This window comes from Anolis sagrei, chromosome 4, assembly GCF_037176765.1.
Source record: "Anolis sagrei isolate rAnoSag1 chromosome 4, rAnoSag1.mat, whole genome shotgun sequence".
Lineage (NCBI taxonomy): Eukaryota > Metazoa > Chordata > Lepidosauria > Squamata > Dactyloidae > Anolis > Anolis sagrei.
The window spans coordinates 38,141,659-38,166,161 of NC_090024.1; the positions used below are offsets into that span (position 1 = coordinate 38,141,659).

The 24,503-nt window shown below is 35.9% G+C and overlaps 1 protein-coding gene across 5 annotated transcripts in view; it reads right to left on the bottom strand.

Annotated features, from left to right (window-relative positions):
* RALYL (RALY RNA binding protein like) overlaps window positions 1-24,503 on the bottom strand; it is a 310,011-nt gene that overhangs the window by 282,751 nt on the left and 2,757 nt on the right. The window lies entirely within an intron of this gene.

A 24,503-nucleotide genomic window follows, 5' to 3' on the forward strand; every position in this document is an offset into this window, starting at 1 on the left:
AAGAACGGGGGTAAGACAACAGGAAGGGAGATAAATCTAGCCCTAGGAAGGGAAATTCACTCCTGAAAGAGTCATCATAAGGAAGCTTTCTCACCAATCCTTGTTTTCACAACAAGCCACATTTCTTAAAATCCAATTATCACAGAGACAGATAGTTAGGTGAAATCTTCTGAACAGGGTCACAGATAGCATAAGAAACACCACAGGGGTGTTAACCCTTCTGTATGCTCTCAAAAACCTGTGTGTGTGTGGAGTTACATTTTTAAAATGTACCTGTTCTGTCTTAATGAATTCAACTTAAAAACAGACCTACAGAACCTATCTTGTTCATAACTTGGGGACTGTCTAGATTGTTAATTATTATTATTATTATTATTATTATTATTATTATTATTATTATTATTATTAAACTTTATTTGTACCCCGCTAGCATCTCCCGAAGGACTCGATGCAGCTTACAAAGGCCAAGGCCTCAACACACAATACAACAATACAAAACACTACTTCAACTATGGATTTAAAAATAGAAGAAAAAACAAGTAAGTATGCAAGAGTGTTCAGTGAAGAAAAGTCTGATATTTCTCTTTTTCCTATACCACTCCCAACTGTTCTCCCCCACCTCCAAGTATCCTGCATATCTGGAGGGGGGGGTGTGAATATTATTAAGTATGAAACATTACAGACTGTGTGTGAAAGCAGGGAGATTTGAACTAGGAATATGATATCTGAATGCTACACCTACTCTCATATCACCACTTTATACAAATTCCATATAATGCTGCTAGTTCTATATCAAAAGTTCCTAAACCTAGATCCATAGCTCTAGGAAATTGTGTCAAAAGTCTCAAATTCAAATAGCTACAGCCCAGCAATACCTGGTGATCCCATGTTTGGAATCACTAACCTACAGCATAAGCTGTAACATGGAACTAGTTTTATTGGATGTAATTATCTCACTATGTAATGCAACCTTTGCTCATCTGAAATCAATGGTTAAGTTGAAAATTCTATGCCTATATAAAATTATAAATGTTTTGTTGTCTATGCCATGCATACTAGACATCTGTTCACAGAGTAAAACATATTTAATGCCGCAGAGATGTTATACAGATGCTTGGTGTCTCTTCGTACCTAGAAAAATGACAGTTTTCAAACTTCCTTAGGCAAAGCCATGACAGTGTGATCACTTAAAAAGTTGATTACTTCTGTAGAGCAGAAAAGCCTTCAGAGAAACAAAGGGCATTCTCTCTACATGACATGAAATAAATTGATCCTTGTAATGTACTGCCATAGAACATGGTAATAGCTAACAGTAAAGCGAGTTCAAAAAAGATTTGATGAACTCAGAACATCACTGCCTATTAACCGAGATGATTAGGGAACATATCCTCTTGGCAAGATTTTTCTAAAGTGCTTGAAGATTAGAAGGTGTGTGAGAATGATAGAGAAGAGAATATTCCATTATGTGATTTGCCATTATGATCATCACATATTGAACTCATTTTCTGAGTACCAATCCTTCTGTTGCCAAAATGACACCATTTACTCACAAGAGGGAGTTATTGGTACATATGAAGAATTTCAAGGTTATCAGAAATATAACAAATCCAAGTAAGAATTGGGAGAGGGGTAGAGTATCAGAACAGAAAAATGGGAATTGAGCATGTTCAGTGATGACAGAACCCTGAATACCCAAGAGCTTCTAGTTGCATTTGATTGAACCTGTGCTCCTACTTCTATATTAGATTTTTTTAAAATAATTTATTTACATACATTAACAGCTTACAGTGTGAACAGAACACGAAACAATGAACGTTTTACAAACACATAACCCCAACATCAAGGCCTGAACAAGTATTCTTTATTTTGCCATACTTGTATGAGTCAACCGTTAACCAAATGTCAAATCCAAAATTCCTGATCAACAAGATTGTATTGTTTTCCTTTTTCACTCTCTAAAACATACTTAATAAAAAACCGACCGGTATGATTCAAAATCTGATCTGTTAGTTTCCCCCGGAACACCCTCATTTCCATTGATAGTTTATCGTTTAAGAATACGTTCCATACTTCCCCATACCATGCTTCCAGCGTGAGATTCGTTACTATTTTCCAATTCCCTGCGATTATAAGTCTCATCACTGTGAGTAAAATAATCACCAATTCTTTCTGTTCCATTTCTAAATTCCCCTTTGTGGTGTCCATTAGTAAGGCTAACCTCATCCAGAGTGATGTTTAGTCCTACAATGTTACCTATCCCACCATAAATGAAAATATGTCCCTTTGTGCATGCCACATCTCCAGCAGAGGTTGCTTTGATTACTATCCATCTAATATAGTTTAACCAGAGTGGTATACCATCTCCATATGACTTTGTGCACATTTTCTTTCAATTTCATTGATAGATTCTTGACCATTCGCCACTTTAAAACCCTTTTCCTATCAAGGTCTCTCAGAGGTCTCCTTCCCAGACCTTTTCTAACAGCTTCAGCCCTATTTCTTCACCTATTAACCCACTGTATATTTTCCCAATTAATCCTTCTCCCAGTATTTCTTGCTTTTTAAGTTTACTTAGCCATTCTTCATATTTATTCAACTCTCTACATTTGGGATTTTTACCTAACCAGTCCTGTTGACTCTCAAACCAATTCAGGACATCTTATTCTTCTAACTTACTAAACTTGACCATCACATTTTGTATCCATTCCTTCCAAGAAAGAGCAGTTTCCACCTCCATTAAATTTTAAGAGGTGTAAAAATAATCTAGCCTAAGATGTTATGGAGACATAGGTTAAGTTAAAAAAACAAGATGTTGACAGGCATTTTCCCCCTAACCCCAATAGTTCTACTGGAAATGTTTCCAGAAGACCTGAGAATTAAACTTAAGTATTGCATATTAGAATTTAATACCTTTAGGTTTTTCAGTTCACTCTATCATTAACTCATAGAGTTAATGAAGACTGGAATATCAGGAAGAGTCTGATTGATAAATTCAGTGGGTATGAAAACAAATAATCACAATGGAACATCACCTCAGTCTTCCTCTTCTTTTCCCCCCTCACACTTCTCCTCATGGATCAACCCCATATTATTGTTCACTGCAGATGTACACTGCTTCATTTTGACACTGTGCACCAACTAAGAACAGGTAAAATCTATTTGCTAAATTCCCTATAATGTATGATAACACACTGAGGGAGCAGACATCCTGTTAAAGACTGAAAAAGGCACCCACTAAACAAGGTGCCATTAGTATTAAGCTGCAGTTTGTTTTTCTGCAATGCTGCCAAATTTTGTGGCATGACACTGAATTCAATGGCAACCCTGCAGAACTTCTACAATGCCCCCTAAATCCTAAACATTGGTGAGGTTTCACAATGTCCCCTAGAAAACTTTTGAAGGGATGGGGGGGGGGGTTGTTGATTTTTCTTTTGCAAGGGAAAAGAGAGGGGAAACCTTCCAAGTTCTTCAGGGGGAGGGGTAATGCAGCCCTCTAATCTTCTACAGTTGCTCATTCCTATCCCTGACAGAAACCATATTTCTACAGGAGTACATGGATTTGGCTGTACACGTTATGCTTGGTAAAGTAGAAGGCAGAGGGAAAAGGGGAATACCAGATGGACAGAATAAATCAAGGCAGCCACAGCCCTGAATCTGCAAAGCTGTTCATGGTAGGGTGACTTGGAGGTCTATCACTCATGGGGTCAACCATAAGTCAATAACAACTTGGCATAAGTTAACAACTGCTACAAAACATAGAGTCTCAAAAGTCAACAGACTACTTTGATTTTGTAAACCAAACTGTATTCACTTTTATTGACAGTAGTTTGTAATCATATACCTTTTTTATTTCCAAGGTTATAGCTATACCATGACAGGAACAGACACTATACTAGGTATTATATACACATTTTCCAGTTTTCAGACTCAGCACAAATCTGATAGAAGGGTTACTTGCTTTCCAAAAGCACCACACAATGCTCTACTAAATTTCTGTGAAATCCTGATCTAAAGAAACTGTTTTCACCTAAAACAGAATGCCTCTGCCATTTAACATGCAAGGCATGAAAATTCCTTCAGAAGGCCAGCAATTTTGACAGAGTTACACTTACACCATTAAATAAGCCATATTCGCTAGTGGCTAAAATAATATACAATAAAAGTTTGATCATAAACAGCAGCATATTAGTGGAAACTATGCTCCAGATGTAATTAAACTATACAATAGAAACAGATGTGTAAGAATGTTCATTTGATAGTACTGGCAAAGGAATGCCATTAAGCCATAAAATTGGAAAGCTAAGTATGACTATCTATAGCCTGCTATAAATTTACTTCAAATGACATTTAAAATCACACAACCAAAGAAGATTAGAGTGTACTTCAAGGTATAATAATCTCTTAGTATGTGTCTTTCTATGTCCAGGTTGGATGAAATCCCAGCTAAACTAAGTAAATGGCAAATTTGTCATTGGTTTTAGAATCTGCAACAATTCATATCTTTGTAATAAACAAATAATAATATAATGGTTATTTTTCATATAAATAATTATAGTGTTGTGATTCAATGGCTACTTATACTACTCCAGTCTCAATGACCTCCAAAATATTATAGGAATGTTGCTGGTCATTTAACTGCTACTTAATTATTACAATGTGTCATTTCTAATATGATTCAGAATAAATCCCATTCCAATTTGTCTAAAGACATGACAATTGAAAATATTTTAAAGAATGTGTAATTATTTAAATGGATTATGTCCGTATTCATTACTACCTCTAGGTCTGATGTAATTAAAAAATATATTCAAATTTCTTCCATATTATTTCTAGTTATAACTAGTATTTTAACTTAAATTTTTATTATGAATTCTATTATATTTTCCATGGAACATTAATTCATGAAACTATATTGTGGTTGATGATGGCTGCTGAACCCCTCTGAGGAATTAATTAAGGGATAATCTCTCTTGCTTTGTAGCATACAAACCAATAAATGGCTGCTGAGATTAATAGCTTAAGCAAAGCTAAAATGTTTAGTGAATTCCAAAGCCTGCTTATTGCATACACTAGAAAGAAAGCAAGATTACAGTTAAACAATAAATAAGTATATCAAAGGAAAACAAGAAAATGTTACTCCTTTAAGGATACTGTGAAAGCCCTTTCATTGCCATGTACTTTCATTTTTCTATATATTTTGGCATGCAACCTAAAGTGTATTAACAATAGAAAAACTACTACTATAAACACAGAAAAAATGCCATACCTATTGTTTATTAAGCAGAAATAGGTGATGGTGTAGATGAATAAGCATATATAGATCAGGAGCTATATCCAATTATCATTTCCCAGCTAGAATAGGCCAACTAAATAGATTTACTAAATTAATCTCAATCTCCCTCCCTCTCTCCCTCCCCCCCCCCTCTATATATAAACCAATATATGCTCAAGTGCAACTGCCAAGGGGCAGTATAGACAAAGGTAACCACAGAAGGAAAGATGAGAAATGCAGAAGTCCACCTGTAGTTTTGGAAACATTTCCAGATGTTCTAATGGTGGTACAGATGCACATACTGCCACAGAGTCCTGCGTGAGGTTTGCAATAAGCTGCCACCAGCCCTTAGGCAATCTTCAAGCTAATCACTCCCCCATGACTCACCCACATTATTTATTTATAGGATTCTAAGCCCCCCTCTATATTGACCATTTAATGCAGTTCAAAGCTAGCTTCAAACTGCAGCAGCCAGACGACAAACTCCCATAAGAGTGCATGAAAGAAAGCACTTAATGCCCATCAGTACTCTGTAGTTTGTCTAATCATCATACGGGCTTCAAACAGGATTTCCTATACAACCATCTACACAGTAAAGCCAATTCTTCAATACTGGTTGGAAATTGAATTAAGTGGTCTGTGTACATGTGCTCAAAGAGTATATGGAGTTATGCACTCTTCAAATAAATCAGAATTGAACATGTGGAGAGCCATTGTGGCAATTTATCATGACTTACTTTAACATTTTTAGACACGCAAAATGGAATATAGACAAGTTCAAGTATAATATTTGTGTAATGTATCTTATACAATGTTAAGTGTATTAATGAAAGTGGAAATGTCAGCTATTTCAGGGTTCATAAATCTTCTTCCTAACATGGTTTAGAGATCCTTCTTGGTGCTTGCTCTCACAGGTTAGGCTTGCCATCTCTGTTCGACTTCTAGCGACAGTGAAAGATGTTTTTGTTTAAAGATAAGTTTTTATTTAAAGAAGTGTTTGGATAGTTGCTGTAAAAGTATCTATAGTTTTAAATGAGAACAAAATTGTATCAAATTAGCTGGGTTTTTAAACTGTATTTTGCTTATTTTGTTCATCAGCAACCTGGGCTCCTAGGCTGAGAGAGGAGTGGAATAAAGGATTAAATAAATACATAATATCATATTTATAAGTCCTCATTCATGCAGAAAGTCATCTTTATTTTGTACCATGGGAAAACCTGTTTTCATCTTCTTTAATTTTTTAGCAAAGATAATGTTAAATATTAATATGTTTAATGATGTTTATAATTAGAGCTGGCTTTTCGTATTTTAAAACTTTTTCTTCATATCTGAGTCTCTCAAATATAGAATGAAGAAATAATGCAACTGTCAACCAACACTATTAGGTATTCATAATAGTCTAATAACTTCTGCATCCTTGGTACATTTTCTATAGTTTGTGCTAGTAAGTGCCAATCACTGAAATTTTTTTGTAGTTTATTTGTTCAGTCACTTCCGACTCTTCGTCACCTCATGGACCAGCCCACGCCTGAGCTCCCTGTTGGCCGTCACCACCCCCAGCTCCTTCAAAGTCAAGCAGTCATTTCAAGAATATCATCCATCCATCTTGCCCTTTGTCCACCTAGGTCAGGGGTCCTCAAACTAAGGCCCAGGGGCCAGATACGGCCCTCCAATGTCATTTACTCGACCCTCACTCAGAGTCAACCTAAGTCTGAAATGAATTGAAAGCACACAACAACAACAACAACAACAATCCTATCTCATCAGCCAAAAGCAGGCCCACATTTCCCATTGAAATACGAATAAGTTTATATTTGTTAAAATTGTTCTTCATTTTAATTATTGTATTGTTTTAAAGTAGTTTTTGCACTACAAATAAGATATGTGCAGTGTGCATAGGAATTCAATTGTGTTTTTTTCAAATTATAATCCAGCCCTCCAACCGTTTGAGGACTGTGACCTGGCCCTCTGTTTAAAAAGTTTGAGGACCCCTGATTCAGGTAATCTAGGTAAATTATAATGTGCTTTCTAAAATCACAAAACCAACTTTAAAATACTGAATCTGAAATTCAATATGATTAAAACTGTAAAAGCTCAAAATGTTTACAAAAAACAATATTCCCATTACAGCTTAGATTTCATTTCAACAATGAACTAGAAACTTTGCAGGAGTTGTTTTCTGATTATTATTTTTTACTACCACATCTACATTTGATAAGCAAAAAACCCACCATTTTATAAATACCTTATGGAAAATACATTGTTATATGAAGATGATGTACCTATGATACTTAACACTGTACAAACTGGCAAAATTCTCAAAAAGCACAAGCAACAAATGTTGGAAATGTGGAACCTATGAAGGGATTTTCCACCACATGTGGTGGTCTTGTGAAAAATTAAAGCCCTTCTGGAAAAAATACAGGAAGTATGTTAAAAGATCTTGAGAACAATCATTCCCTTAAAATCAGAACACTATCTTCTAGGGATGGTTAATATTGATTGGGATGTGAACTCAGATAAGCTGTTCGTCTACCTAACAGAAGCAGCCTGGATCGTACTCGCGAGAGTCTGGAGACAAAATACAATACCAACAAAGGAAGACTGGCTAGAAAAGACATTAGAAATAATGAACATGGACCAAACCCTAACTCCAACCCTAACCTTAATCCAAACTCTAACCCTAACCCCATCCCATTTTGGATTTTGTCCTTTTTTAGGTTCACCCTTGAAATCTTTCAATAAAAATATTTTTTAAAAAGAAAATACATTGCTTGTATAATCCATAAAGTAGTAGCCACATGTTTTCTTTCACCTGATGAAGGCAACACATTTGGCAAATTTTCACAGAAGGAAATACATACTGATTTAACTTGGTTTGCTATCACCACAAGCTTATAAATAATCCCATCTTTATATAGTACCAAAGACTGATACGACATATTTCAATATAAAATGTTCTTATAGCTGTGAAATTTGTAGCCATGTCTCACAAACTACCTAAACAGATATGACTATACAACACCAATGCACTAATTGAACTATATAAAGTGATTTACCTAGAATTTATTTATTTATTAATTTAAAACATTTATATTCTGCCCTTCTCACCTCGCAGGGGACTCAGGGCAGAGCACAACATATATATGGCAAATATTCAATGCTGGGACATAAAACCATAAATATATACAAACAGATTCTCATGCAAACATCTAAACCACTAACATTACCCTGCTTTCCCCTCAATGAAAACCAAACAAACCCCGGATCATGACACTCCTTTAAAAATACCCATAGAAATAAGACTCTGATATTTAAGCAAGAAATTGTCCACATATTTCAATTTAGTTTGTGTGTGTGTGTGTGTATACCACAAAAAAGGACTATAGGGAGTGGCTCTGAAATTATTCTAATAATCTAGAGGAAAAATAAAAAAATATGATTGGCTGTTTGGAGAGAGAGAAATATTAACATACAGGAAGGGAATACTCAACTTAACTCACCTAAATTAGGTGCATCCAGTATACTGGTGCATCCAAATTTTGCACTCCCTACAAGGTCAAAACTAGAATTACTTGGGATTTTCTTTTAATACTAAAGGTTATGGAAGTTAAATATTTAATTCAGAATCTCAAACAATTCCAACCTGAGAACTGAGAAAACATAAGTTGTAATACAAAATTTTAGCTTGTATGGTCACCCTGTTACCTCAGCCCTCTAAAACTAGAACTGACTTTTTAACATGTGTACAACTCATCATCCCAAGATAATTTTCAATTAATCAGATCTGTTTTTATCATTTAGTATTTTACCTGATATTACTTCCCTCACACTCTATACATTTATGAGCAGCCTTATAGATAATCTGGGATTTAGATTAAATATACACTATAGTATTTAAACTAAATTTAGTTAAATAATTTTACTAATAACAGATGAGTTACAAAAGTTGTAATTTGCATAATTCCATTGGTATGTACAGAACATTTGCCTCTAAGGCTACCTCCATCTCTCATTCTCTCTCTCCCTGCGTCACTGTAATAATTTAAGAAAAATATGATTAAGTAACTACTGCACATATACTGTATTGATTTACAGTATTGATTTTGTGTTGGCATTGCATGTCATGCCTCAAGAAAGCTTCAACATTTTATGTATTTACAGCTGTCAGTTGGCATGGGGTCATTTGTTCACTCCAAAGGAAATATGCCTCTGAAGCTCACAAAAAGTTAGGATATCTTTTTGTAGATAGATTTCATCTTCTTAATGCATGAAGGCAATATTCATATTTTAAACTAGCATGGTTCAAACAAAACTGAGCTCTTTGAAATACGCATTTTCCCTTTACTTTCATACTAATAAGACAGATACAGATTATGTCTCTCTCTCCCTGAGAGTCACCTCATAGCCAGAGAGCAAAGAGCAGTGATGAGTCACTACTGAGGAAAGAAATAGTTTCTAGTAGTATCAACCAAAAGCTGCATATTGTTTGTGTGGGAGCTCTAGTTAAAAACACACACACAAACACATATATAATCAGTGATTCAGTCCAGAAAAAAATCATGTTGAATGGAAAATAAATAAGCCCACACTATTGACAACAATCAGCATATGTGTGTACCGTATTCCAACAAGCTATGTTGTTGTTTTTCAAAAATGCTTATGGGTAAATTCTTCTCATTCTCACAATTTTTTTCCTTCCACTTACTGCTTGGGAATTTTCAACTGAAGATTATATACTACTAAGCATATCTAGGATTTTCTGATAACATTAAGAATGCAGAAAATATTTTAACACTTCAAAAATGTATTGTCGAAGGCTTTCATGGCCGGGATCATTGGGTTGTTGTAGGTTTTTCCAGGCTATATGGCCATGTTCTGGAGGCAATTTTTCTCCTGACGTTTCGCCTGCATCTATGGCAAGCATCCTCAGAGGTAGTGAGGTCTGTTGGAAGTAGGCAAAATGGGTTTATATATCTGTGGAATGACCAGGGTAATGTTTCAGCTGATCACCTTGATTTGCATTCAGTGGCCTGGAAGCACCTGGGGGAAATCTTTTGTTGAGAGTGATTTTATGTGACTGTTTGTTTCCCCTCTGTTGTTTTGCTGTTGTAATCTTTGAGTTTTTTAATACTGGTAGCCAGATTTTGTTCATCTTCATGGTTTCCTCCTTTCTGTTGAAATTGTCCACATGCTTGTGGATTTCAATGGTTTCTCTGTGTAGTCTGACATGGTGGTTGTGAGAGTGGTCCAGCACTTCTGTGTTCTCAAATAATATGCTGTGTCCAGGTTGGTTCATCAGGTGCTCTGCTATGGCTGATTTCTATGGTTGGAGTAGTTTGCAGTGCCTTTCATGTTCCTTGATGCGTGCCTGGGCGCTGCGTTTGGTGGTCCCTATGTAGACTTGTCCACAGCTGCATGGTACACGGTAGACTCCTGCAGAGGTGAGAGGATCCCTCTTGTCCTTTGCTAAACGTAGCATTTGTTGGATTTTCTTGGTGGGTCTGTAAGTGGTTTGTATGTTGTGTTTCCTCATCAGTTTTCCTATGCGGTCAGTGGTTCCCTTGATGTATGGCAAGAACACTTTTCCTCTGGGTGGATCTTCATCTTTACTCTTGTGGCTTGTTCTCGGTCTTGCAGCTCTTCTGATGTCCGAGGTGGAGTATCCATTGGCCTGTAGAGCCCAGTTTAGGTGGTTCAGTTCATCTTGGAGAAGGTGGGGTTCGCAGATTCTTTTTGCACGGTCTGCCAAGACTTTAATTGTGCTTCTTTTTTGACTTGGGTGATGGTTGGAGTTTTTATGTAGATATCTATCCGTGTGTGTGGGTTTTCTGTAAACGGTGTGACCCAATTGTTGATCTGGTTTGCGGATGACTAGGACATCTAGAAAAGGCAGTCTTCCTTCATTTTCTTTTTTCATGGTGAATTGGATGTTTGGGTGGATGCTGTTAAGATGTTCCAGGAACCTGTTGAGTTCTTCTTCTCCATGGCTCCAAATAGTGAAGGTGGCCAAATGGCCAAATCTTGCATTTTGAGGGTTGATAACCTCTGATTAGAATATGCAATGACAACAAACATGACAGAATGACTTATTCTGCACTAAATTTGCATAGTTATTTTGAGCCAGAAAACATTGAAATAATTATTTACCTAAGGACCATTGGATAAGGATGTTTAAGTTCAACATGGTTATCAAATCTCAGTCTTGACAAATACCTTAAGCGCTATACACATACTGTTCACATTTGTAAGACTACCCATGACTAAAGCCTTTCTAAATTATAATTTCTTTTTCCTTTGCTTTATCTTCATTTTACTGACAACAGAGAAAGTCAGTGGAAATTTTATCCAATGAATACAAAAGATAGGCACATGCCCCCCACCCTAAATGCTGTCACAGCTAAATTTCAATTTAATTAATTTTGTTGCTATGTATATTTTTCAAAGCTGGTGTTTTCATTGTGTTATGGAATGCAACAAACTATCTGATTGTACAGCAGGTCTTATGTTTAATATAAATTGAATCAGTTCACTTAGGATTATTTTTACAGGGTGACATTTGCACCCTTGGAATTGATTGCTGCAGATCTTGGAACCGATTCGAGGTCAGCTCCTGCAGTGTGTATAAGCACCATTCAGGCCTCAAACCAGTTCCAGGACTTTCCATCTAATATCCCACATAGTAAAACAATTTCCTTCTTTGCCTGTTTCACACTGACCTAAGCAGTCAGAGTAGATGAGTCATAAGGATGCAACTACACTTTAGAATTATTGCCATTTTTGACATCACTTTAACTACCATGGCACAACACTATGTAATAATGGAAGTTGTAGTTTTACAAGCTCTATAGCAGGGGTCCTCAAACTAAGGCCCCGGGGCCAGATATGGCCCTCCAAGGTCATTTACCCGGCCATTGCTCAGGGTCAACCTAAGTCTGAAACGACTTGAAAGCACACAACAACAACAATCCTATCTCATCAGCCAAAAGCAGGCCCACATTTCTCATTGAAATACTAATAAGTTTATATTTGTTAAAATTGTTCTTAATTTTAATTACTGTATTGTTTTTAAGTGGGGGGTTTTTTGGCACTACAAATAAGATATGTGCAGTGTGCATAGGAATGTTGTTGTTTTTTCTAATTATAATCCGGCCCTCCAACAGTTTGAGGGACTGTGACCTGGCCCTCTGTTTATAAAGTTTGAGGACTCCTGCTCTATAGCTTCCTCTGTCAAATAGTGTTGGTGCTACACCAAACTACAAATCCTATGATTCCATGGCACTCAGTCATGGAAGTTAAAGTGGTGTCAAACTGCATTGATTTTAGTGTAGATTCAACCCCAAGAGAACCTTATGGTAACTAACCACAATTTATGGGAAATTATTTCAAATGGATTTATTAAAACGCTAACAAAGGTCAGAATAGACTTTGCTATGTAATATAAAAATTTCAGTTAAATCCTAATACTGTTTGACTTTTTTTTTTTGAATCATGTAATTCAACATACATACAATTCATTTGTTACACTTCATTTAATTATAACACTAATGAAATTAGCTCCACAGTTTCCACATACCTTTTTCATTTCGACTAGTATTTATTTCATCCTACTGTAAATGCATTTCTGTATTATACTGGCTGTTCTGACCATCAACTTTTTTCTTCAAACTGTAACATAAGATCTTCCACATCAAAACACTGAGCTTGACACTTATGATGAAATATGAACTCACTCAACTAGTAAACTGAAGTGGCCTAACATTGTAAACTCAAAGTTCATCAGACAAGCAGGGCAGTGCAGTACCCAATCAATTAAGTCAAATTCTGTGCAAGACAAGATAGAGACCTTATGCCCCACTGTCATTACAAACATCCTAAATCTCCCTTATTGCAATGTTTCTCTAGGACAGTAGTTCTCAACTTGGGGTCCCCAGATGTTTTTGGCCTACAACTCCCAGAAATCCCAGCCAGTTTACCAGCTGTTAGGATTTCTGGGATTTGAAGACCAAAACATCTGAGGACTCACAGGTTGAGAACCACTGCCTAGGATAAGGATGGGCTAAACATAACAAATTCTCAGCAAATTAGTATATTACTGCATTGATTTATAGTGAATCAAGTTTGCTTGACAATTACAAGATATGTTTCCCTCTCAAAGCCCCTCCTTTTAAATTAGGTTTTTAGAACAGAACAGTCTCTGAACTGATGTAGATTATTATTTACTTAAGAGACACCATCCTCCAGTGTACAGTACATGACTTCACAAGATATCTGGCTCCATCTTTCTCCCAGGACTGTCTCAATATTATCTTTGGTGGAAGGGCGGGGGGGAGGCTCCAAATCTTAGCAATGTTACTGTTTTTAGACTGCAACCCACATAAATGTCAGTGAGCATAGCCAGAGTTTTGTACAAAGCAATATTAACTGACCTATAAGTTTTAGTGCTGTTCTTTCTGAAATGTGTGGATTCCATCCCAAAATCCTTAACAGAGGCTGAAATTATGTTAAAAGAGTAAAGTAATGCTGAACTACTACACATACTGAGAAATTATTCCCACTTCTATTGGACAATCCCAGAAGAGTGGGCAATCTTATTTGGTTAGCCAAAAACCCCACACATTTTGAGAAAAAGGACACTATTGGCATAACCAATCCAAAAACTAATTCTGTATCTCAAGCAACAAGTGATGTCACCCTGCTGGTCACATTTTTCACACAATGTGACTGCATTTCAATTTTGGCATAAAGTATGCTGATAGTGGAGTTTAAGGGTTATCCTTTCAGTGCTGACCATGTTTTGTAATTGGGAAAACAACTCTCCAACTCTGCATTTCTTCTATCTACTCTAAACTTAGGTCCTCATATCTATTTTAATAAGAAATATTATTTCTTATTAAAATAGATATGAAAATAGATATTAGTTTTATACATATTAAATATATTCTGAGTTATAATAATAATAATAAGGAAGTGTCCAACATGTGATTGAATACAAAAGCCAGCATAATGATCTTGTTTGCTGTGTACTAATCTTGTTGTGCATCAAATAATAATTGTATTTCTTACCCACCTCTCCTCGTGGCTTGAGGAAGGTTGCAGCACAGTCAATGTGTTGATCTTAGGGAATATTTCATACAAAATTGATATAATATGATAAAATTCAGAAATCATACATACTTTAATAAGACACATGTTAAATGTAGTGCTATATGTAATCATTTGCTGACTATTTTATAAAACAATCTCTAACAATTGGTACACCTATTTGAGAGGGCTTACATTCCCTAAGGGCAGAAAATCTTTTCTGATCTTGGAAGTTAAGCAGGATCATTCTTGCTTAGTACTTGAGTGGGAATCTGCCAAGAAATACCAGGTGCTTTAGCTTGCATTTCAGAGAAAATAACTGATAAAACTACCTCTGAAATTCATGGGGTTGCCATAAGAGGATAGGCACATACATATTTATTTGAACCAAATTTACTAAATTAATGCAAAGGTATTTGATAGGCAAATATAAATAAAAATGGCAAAAAATCCTTTGGTAAATGAACTGGCAAATAAAATCAATATGCAAGAGTGACTCCTGAAGAAGACACAAAAAATAATACAGAACTCATATCACAAAGTTAAGAAAGAATCTGCCAAGGATTCTGGACTTCAACTCTTAGAAACCTCAGTTGCTTTGACTTATACACAAAGTTGACCTATACACAAATATATATGGCAGTTCCCATCCCTCATCCCCAAGGATGGATAAAAATCGGTGGATAAAGGAGAAAGCCTCTGAAACATTCTCTCAAGTAGAGAGCTTTAAACAGAAGACAATGAGGAGGGCAACAATGGCAATAACTAAATAAAGAGTGAAATGTTGTACCTTTAATACTCCATTAAGATACATTAATTGCAACTCAACAGCTTGGCCACATAAAAAGTGTTATGAAATAGTTAACTCTTCACTACGCATAAGGAAAACCATCAGGTACATATCATTACTTAATCATCAGATTTCTCAGCCTGTTGATGCAGATTCTTTCAGTAAGGTTATTATAGCATGCTGGTCTCACTTTAGTTTAGGATTCAAATAGTACACCACTTTGTTGAAAAGCAATTCAGTCTATTCAAAGTATTCTATTAGTCACATTACACTGTACTCTATCTTATCAGTGCTCATTACCATCTCCACTGAAAGCACTTTGGACAGCATGAGGCAGCTTAACATTAAGCAGTGGTACTGTCAGCTGAGAAATCTGCCCAGTGAATGCAAAAATGTTGATCAACTTGTATTTTGCAAAAAAAAATAAAAAAAAATTGATTCAGCATATCTATTTCCCTGATACACAAAACTCTCTTCAATTGACAGGGTATCAGCATTCTTAATAAATCAAGTAAGAAAGGCTGCCATATCTATGAAGCAACAACTAAATGTCAACTACCAGAGAGTATATGTAGCTCACTACCTATTATTTCCCATATTTTGATGATCATCATTGAGACACAATTGCTTTATTAACACAAGAGGCCTGGCAAATTCCAAGTTTTCCTGCTATTATTCAGCCATTATGTAGCATACAGATGGCCATCAAGTAACTTGCAAAGTGTTTTTTTAAAAAATATTTCCTGTTATACTATATTTCTCAGGTCCGGGGATACTGAATAGAGAAACATGGACTTTTCCAAAAGCATTTTGGAAATCCATGTAACAGGCTTCTACTTACACTGATAAACCCTACTTTGCCATTCTGAATGTATGTAAAAAATTGCACAAGGGAATTTAACTCCCTTCTCATCACTGCTTCCATCACATGGACATTACATTTGCACTGTGCTGACTTTTCCAGAACTTATCTACCCCTCCACCCAGAGAAACATTGGGGAACAAATAATTTTTCACTTTCAGAATTCAAGGAGTTATAGTTTTGTCTTTCATTTCATTTTTTGAGAGATGCATCCCCAAAACATTTTTAATGCAAAAGTGGACTTTCAGCCACTTCTGTTTAAAACAAAATAAACTCTGTGGCCAGTGCAGCCTTTGACTTTCCAAAGCAGCTCACTTTAGAATAAATACATTTGTTCTAACAGTATTACGCATCATTACTAGAAAGTAATTTGCCCTGTGTTCAGTAGAAATGACTCACTGATAAATGTGGAAGTAACTGTACCCTAAATATCAAACAGCACTAAAATGAAAGCATGCAATGAAGAAAATAATTTCAAATTACATGTATAAAACCCTAAAGGTTATGCAGGATGTAATGTTTATATTTAGCAGCCAAACAATAAAAAGCCACAGCACTGTAGAAATTGCCACACTTCATTATCTGTGGCATATGAGCATTTAGTGTTTCCACAAAGTTCCTTGGCAAGGCGGAAAAACTTTTCTGTCCTCCAGTGCTATTAACAATAACATTGGCCAACACACATTTTGGTTAGAACTGTTTCTGGATAAATCTGACTTGCAGATTCCAAAAAAGGCATCAGATTTTCCCTATCAGCTACAGGTTTTGAGAGGCAGAATATATGCCATACACCAATTTTTATCTGTTTGCCCACAGAAAATCATGATAACCATATTTAAGCTGGTGCAGCCTATCCAGTGCAATTTTCTGAATCAGCACCCCAAATAACCCCAGGAACAGGCCTAAAAACCAAGACACCAAGAAAAAAATGTTTTTGTTGGGCTGTTTAATGTATTCTGGAATCCACATTATACTTTTTTTAAAAGCTTAAATGTGATTGTGATAAGATATATCCTTTTTATTGGTACTAAACTAGGCAGTCCTATTATTACTTAGATGTATGAGTACTGTAACAAAGTAGATAAAAGATTTCTGGAAGTAGGTCAGTTAAATGAAATGTGAACGTGACTTGTTGGTCTATTTCTTACACCCTTTGCTTTCATGTACAAATGGTTAAGCTGAGATACATTTAATAACACATCACTTTACTTAAGTGTGATCACTTCCTAATTATACCTTTATTTTTTATTATGGTTCATGTGATCCTCGGCTTTTAGAAAAAAAACACAATAGAAAAAATAGAAAAAAGAAAAAAATAGAAAAAAACTTTTAAATAAAACAGAACAATTTAAAGGGTACTCTACAAACTAGATCCAACCTAAGACAAATTTTCATTCATGTCAAATCTGTAGGACCAATGTATCAATTTATTTCAATGAGACTGAAGGCGTTTCACTTGGGTTTTCTCATACACTTCATGCATTTTCTCATCCATACCAGTAAAATGAAAGCTTCCCTGTAATACCAAAAGAAATTTGAGTGTTTATTCACATTCCTAAAATACAGGCACACATTCAGTTAGCTTAACTTCATTTCTAAAGGACAAAATCGAACAATAAAAAAACATAGAAAAAAAGTGATTAAGGCAGTTGCATATCTTACTGTTGCATATCTTAAAATCGACATTGTTAAATATTTCTTTGCATAACAAACACTTCAGCATAAGAAAATACTTCAAAGCACTGTAAAAAAAATTACTACGGGGATTTACAAAACCAAAATTGACAAAAGAAAAATATCTATATTGGACAACCAAAATTCAGAAAATGCATCGTGCAAGCTTTCAAAGCTATATTGGGTGCTTCATCAAGCAAAAACATTAAAAATAATCCAGGAGTAAAAGGTAGGTTGTGAAGCTTTGTGAAGAAAACCACTTATGAAGCTTTGAAAGCTTGCATGAAGTATTTTTGACATTGTTGTTGGTCAAGGAATGAACCACTCTTTTGTGGATTTTGTTGTATGGCCAACAGAGCCTGAATATATTTCACAGATAAGACTAGTTTATGGAGGCTAATGGGGGAATGATAGTCTCAGTCTAGTCAGCTCAGTGGTTCCCAATCTTTTTTTTTTTTAACCAGGGACCACTTTGACCACGAATTACTCTCCAACATTAGTACCAAAAGGGTTATGAATCAGTTTTTGGTCAACTTTAGATTCAGTTTGGTTTTTTGGGGTGCTGATTCAGAAAATTGCATTGAATATACCACATCAGCTCTAGTTTCTGATACAGAACATATGCCATCCAGTAGTCACCATCTGCTCGCCCACAGAAAACCATATTTAATCATCTAGAGCTGATGGGGTAGGAGTCATCTTTTGTGAGTAGTCAGCCTCTCCCCTTCCCACATCCCCATTGCCTTGGCACTATAAGAGGGTTTCACAAGACCAGTTGCTCTCGTTGCCACATGGTTTTGAGTCAACTGTGTAGTAATGGTGAGGCCACAGACCATATTTTTATTCTTGTGGACCACTGGTGGTCCATGGACCACAGGTTGGGAACCACTGGGTTAGCTAGTCCAGTCCAACTAGTTTAAAAATAGCTGTCCTTAACTAACAACATTTATTCACTAGATTTTTTTTATCTAGCCATTAACTATTTGCTCAGTACTTCAAATTCTATCACTGTCAACTGTCTATGGGTTACTCACTGAGTTATAAAATCAGAGTTTATTGTGTAAGGGAATACTTCTTAGAGAAATGATCCCAAATCGAAGCCCAATTGCTTCTAAGAGATTAAAGAAATTACTGAAATTAGCCTTCATTTCTGAAATGAAAGAAAATAATAATCACTTTTAAATGGCACAATCTCTTCTCATACAAAAAAACCAAGTGCCTGTAAGGATATGATATAGTACATCAACCATTCTAAAAGGCCTCATATTAACGCATAATTAGGCTGACTGAAATATTTTATGAATAATGCTAGGAGGTTTCTAGTTTGTCCGTTTATACAGGAGTACCTACCTATAGCATCAATAAATATCACATCAAAAATGTATATATGTAAAAATGATATGTATATGATAAGTAAAAGAAACATCTGGTGCATTATTTGATTTTAAATTATATGGGAAACCAAAGTATATTACTTTATGCCAGCATGATAACTTAGGTATAAAGTTTATGCGGCTTATTTTGGCTTGGGTCCCAGAACCTGAGATGTTCTGCTGGTTTCTCAAGCTTCCCTTACTTCCCCAGAATGGGTTTGCTTCCCACTAAAACCGTTCCAGGGAAGTAGGGGACTATGGGAGGCAATTCCCTTACATAATGTTAAAGCCTGCTTTGGAAGGATGGAAAGCACTTCAGTTATTTCAGATAACACAGGTAGCTGCAGAGGAGAAAGAAGGGGAGAAGTCCAGTTGAACTATCAGTGACTTAGTGCCCTTCCAGACAGTCGCATAATCTGGGACAAAGAAGTGGGGTAAAAAACCATGGTACCTGAAAGCAAGTCCAAACACAGAGCTGTCAGTCCCCTGGTGCCCTGAAAGGTTTGTTTGTAGTGGATTTAGAAATCCACAAAATGGACATAGGACAGTCGCCTGAAGTTTTCTTTAAATTTTTAAAATTCACTCTCGGAGATGCAGTGGACCTCATAAGCGCTGATGCAGATATACAAATGTGCACATAAACAAATCTCTTGTCATTATCTCTTCTGACCCTCCTAATACCTTTATGTTTGTCCTCTTAAACCCTACTTCCCTTTGGAGTCACTTGCTTGCCACAGTGGTGAACACTGTGTAAATTCAAGTTCTGTTTAATTTCATAAATATGGGAACAAAGAAATGGTTGCAGAGAGTTCTCATGGGAATTGCTTTCTACTTGTGCTTCCATTTAGTCACCTGCGTGTCTGTGGCTCCATCTTTTTACAGTTTTGGGAATTTAAAATGTGCACATGCACTGAAGAAATTCACACCAGTATATCACAACAAAGTCGTGTGTTTTTCTTGAGGGCAGGAATATACAGTGATGTGAATATGCACATTTTTCAGCCAATCTTGGATTTTAAGCACACATTTTAAACCCATGTTTTGCAGACAATTATGCAATTCTGTGCATATTTTTAGGAAGCTTCATGTAGCCACCACCACCACCACCCCTTTTATCCTGGTTTCTCTTGGATTTTAGGGCCTGTGTAGAAGGGCCCTTGCCCACAAGTGATTTAATACAAGGGGCTGTAACAAGGGAAGGGGAGAATCAGTAAAAATGAAACAATTCCTGCTTTTCTGACTAAACTGCCTTGAGTCACCTTCAGGCTGAGAAAGGTGGTATATAAATACGGTAAGTAAAGAAATAAATAAGTTTCTTGTTCCATATAAAGTGCTTCCTGCTTACATTGGTGGACTCTGGCCTCCCAGCCCCCTACATACATACACACCCTTCAAAAACTTTCATATATACTGCATAGGCTGTGAAATTTTCTGGAATTGTTTCTTAACTACTATATTTCATTGTAGAAAATGTTTTGTTTTGGAATATTTCATTTCATAAAATCAATTAGTAACATAATGTATGAATATAGTCAAACTGGACAACAATAGGAATCACATCTAAACTCAAAGTTGTAATAAACTTTTTTTCTGGTGACTACCAATATAAAACTTACATATTTATATACACATCTCTTCAGGCATACTGAAACAGATTTGAATATGACACTAAAACTATATAATCCAGCTGCAATTTTAAACACACTCAGGAACTAAGCAGCACTTAAGACAGTAGCTTAAATCCTATTGGTGCAAACTAGAATAAACACACTAAATCAATGTCAACTATGCAAGTTCTGTTGATTATGTCAGCCTACTTGGTTGGGACTAACAATTCATGTCAGGCCAGTGTAAGTGGTATGCATACATTTGTGTAATATAAGATATTTCAGTTAAATTACTTTGCCTGCTTAAAAGTCCTTTCTGATACTTATATAGCATGTTCAATCAATATAATATAGCCTGTTTTTGTTGTGTTTTCATTTACAAAAACTCCCATTGACTAAATGCAAGACAAATAAAAAAGTACTGTTGGACAAGGCCTTTAATTTTTAAATTGTCCTGTTTTAACTGTTACAAACACACACACAAATATACCATTAGTCCAGGAAAAACCAAACACTTAAGTTATGCAGTTCTTGTGGGGTTTTTTCCGGACTATATGGCCATGTTCTAGAGGCATTTCTCCTGACGTTTCGCCTACATCTATGGCAAGCATCCTCAGAGGTGAGGTCTGCTGGAAATGGGAAAACAGAAAGGAAGAAACCATGAAAATGAACAAAATCTGGCTACCAGTATTAAAAAATTCTAAAATTGCAACAGCAAAACAGCAGGGAGAAAAACAGGCAGGGACATCTAATCACCTTTCAAGAAGAGTTTGCTCCAGGCATTGTCAGCTCATTGTATGCTAATCGAGGTGGTCAGTGGAAAGACTCACACCCAGCCCAACTTACAAAAGCCCTTTGTCTCACCCTGGTCATTCCACAGATATATAAACCCCTTTTTCCCATTTCCAGCAGACCTCACCTCTGAGGATGCTTGCCATAGATGCAGGCGAAACGTCAGGAGAAATGCCTCTAGAACATGGCCATATAGCCCGAAAAAACCCACAAGAACTGAGTGATTCCAGCCATGAAAGCCTTCGACAATTCTTAAGTTATGGTTTCATACGCAAAAGGTAGCATGTGAGGTATATGTATACACAATCAAAAGACATTATATGAAGTTTTTGTTGCAGAATGACTAAAATGACTCCTCACGGTTCAAAGGGGTATGAACCTGCTGAAAGCTACATATCGGCCACTACACTTGCATTATCACAGTGTACTCAGAAAGGAGAATGGAGATGTCCAACCATTCTTCACTTCCCATAAAACAGAATAGAGCCAAAAACACATTAACTAGAAAGTCTATCACCCTACATGTATTGATGTGATGAGAAATCTAAATCATGGTATATGGATATAAATAAAGAAACATGGAGAAAAATGGAAAACTCGATGTATTGAATCCTCCTTGACCATTATATGGACCAGGGGGTTCCTTTCATTCTCAGAAGTTAACAGGCTGCAATTAAGTAGAAGTAGAGGGGTTCTTCACTGGTTTCTTCACTGGTTTCCTGCAGTAGAGGAGTAGAGAGTGGATCTTCATTGGTTTTTCCTCCCTTTTAGTAAATATTTGTATAATTTCTTATGCTTCAGAGATGTACAATGTGCACATGCTCCTCCTGCTAGACCCCATAACTATTTCCCATGGATAATTAAAAATGCAGGCAACACGATCCCTATCTATAAAACCATTTTAGGACGTTTCATCTGCATCATAAACAGATATTTTATGGCTATGAATTGCCATTCAAACCTAATGCAGTATTTCACAATGTATGATTATTGAGAAAGACCATATCCATCAACCATCAGCTACAATGAGGAAATCTATCAAGTTTAGATAAAATAGAGGGGTCTGAAGCAAATTTCAAGATCATTCTTGGAAATCAAAGTGCTAATCTGTGACCTCTGATCCCATGACACCTCTGTACACCAGCTTTTCAGGAAGCAAAAAGGGTGAAAAAGGAATTAGAAAGATGTCTCCCTCACACACTTCCTTCAGTGTGAATGAATTTTACTACTGATGGGGAAAGGGCATCAACACTAAAATGTGGAAACTTGTGATTTGCCATAAAAAAATCCCACCAGTTAAAGAAATGGTCAGCTCAAAACTCAATACTGTGGTCAACTATTTCCACTAACATGATACAATCAAGGCACATACTATGATGCTGCTGTGAAATGTTAGCTAGTTAAGTAACAGTAATATACAGCTCTAGGTTTTTTTCTGTATAGGTTGCAGTCAATAGCCTGGATCCCAAGTTGATCACAACTAGAATAGATCCATTATCCATTGAGTAGTAAATCAACATACAAATAAATCTGATGGACTGAATGGGTTTCTTCTAGTTAATAACAATATGGTATTGAAACCTGTTTTTCACTTGAATGTTCACATTTATGCCAGAGTCTAACTCCTGAGTAAAAAAAAAAAGGCATGCGATCCTACTGTGATAATTCATGATATTGTTCTATGCAAACGAAGTATTAGCACACAGTCCTTCTTTATCCAAATATATGTACTTGAAATTAAGTTTTACAGAAATACATGTGACTTTATTCAAACAAATATAGTTTGGATTGCAGTGATTGGTATATTAATTCAAAGAGCAAGCTGAAAACACAAGCCATCATCAATCATGAAAGCACTGCTGCATCCTTCTCTATATATGCTGCAGTCTGTATGAGTTCAAAAGTACAGTGCTCTTAGTAACTGAAGGACACTCAGCGCCTTGTTGAAATGGCCCTTAACCATATACGTGTATTCCCCGTTACGTCTGACTTTTCAACAACACACTCCAGTTAGACACCTTTTTAAAACAACATCAACTAGCTCTTCTTGTGCTAAAATAAAAGTTATTTAAATGGCATTACTTCTTTTTTGCCACTTCCAAACATCCTTCTGCACAACTATCAACTATATGAGAATCTGCTACAAGGTACCTTTTAGTTGACTGGAAATCCATCAGTACAGATACTGGGGAAGATTTCTATGAATTACTAATGTTAATTACAGTTAACAGTATTGCCAGATTCCCAAACTTCAGTTCAACTCCTTGACAAAATTCAACTTCCAAAAGAGAAAAATGTAATCCATATACATCTGCAGACACATACACAATTACACAAAAACATTATTGATACTGGATTTTGAAATATTTTTGTAGTCAAACCTTATACAAATCTAAGCATGCCTAAATCAGCATCTCTCTGTTAACTGCAAAAAAATAAATCAAGCTACACATCTATCCAACCTATACTTCAAAATATTGTGCATATGTTGACTAAGATTCCTTTCCACAACTCTGAAATACCATGTTATCATTGTGAAAACATACAGGCAACCTTTATATCTACATTCATTGAAATCTCACCATGAAGAACACTAATGCAAATTAAAACTTATGTATATTTTGAATTCTCCTCCCCAAAAGGTTAATTTGTCACAAGTCTCTAATTATTACTACACATGTGGGAAACATGTTATAATCAATGTAATGCCAGAGTGAATAAAGACATGGCACACAAGCATGGATCTCTAAGATCACTGAGGCAACATATCTGTATTGTCACATGCAACAAGGGAATGCTGTCATGTTTTGTTTAGTTAAAAAAACAATAGTCAAAGCATTTCAAACATAAATGTAGCAAATGTAAAATATACTCAGATCTTGACCAAACAATTTTAAAATAGATATTTTAAGATCATGTGTTCCAAACAGGTACCGTTGATGAGTATCCCAAACAAAAGACTTTATCTAATCTTCAGAGATGGTGAAGATATACATTCCACTGAAATTGATGGAACTAACCCCAAGTGAATCTATAAAAAAGAGCTGTT